We start from the raw sequence: 261 nt of genomic DNA, 5'->3' as shown, positions 1-261 counted from the left end.
CCCAAAACCAGAGATGTTGGCGTGGATGTGGAGAAAAGGGAACACTTCTACACTGCTGGTGGGAATGCAAATTAATTCATTCCTTTTGGAAAGACATCTGGAGAACACTTAGAGAACTAAAAATAGACCTGCCATTTGATCCTGCAATTCCTTTAGTAGGTATATATCCAAAAGACAAAAAAATCACATTACAACAAAGATATTTCTATCAGAATGTTTATTGCAGCCCAATTCATAATTGCTAGGTCTTGGAAGAAGCCC

The sequence above is a fragment of the Otolemur garnettii genome, unplaced genomic scaffold (genome assembly GCF_000181295.1).
Source record: "Otolemur garnettii isolate 467f Iridium unplaced genomic scaffold, OtoGar3 scaffold00125, whole genome shotgun sequence".
Taxonomy (NCBI): Eukaryota; Metazoa; Chordata; class Mammalia; order Primates; family Galagidae; genus Otolemur; species Otolemur garnettii.
Note: the sequence above shows the minus strand (reverse complement) of the source record.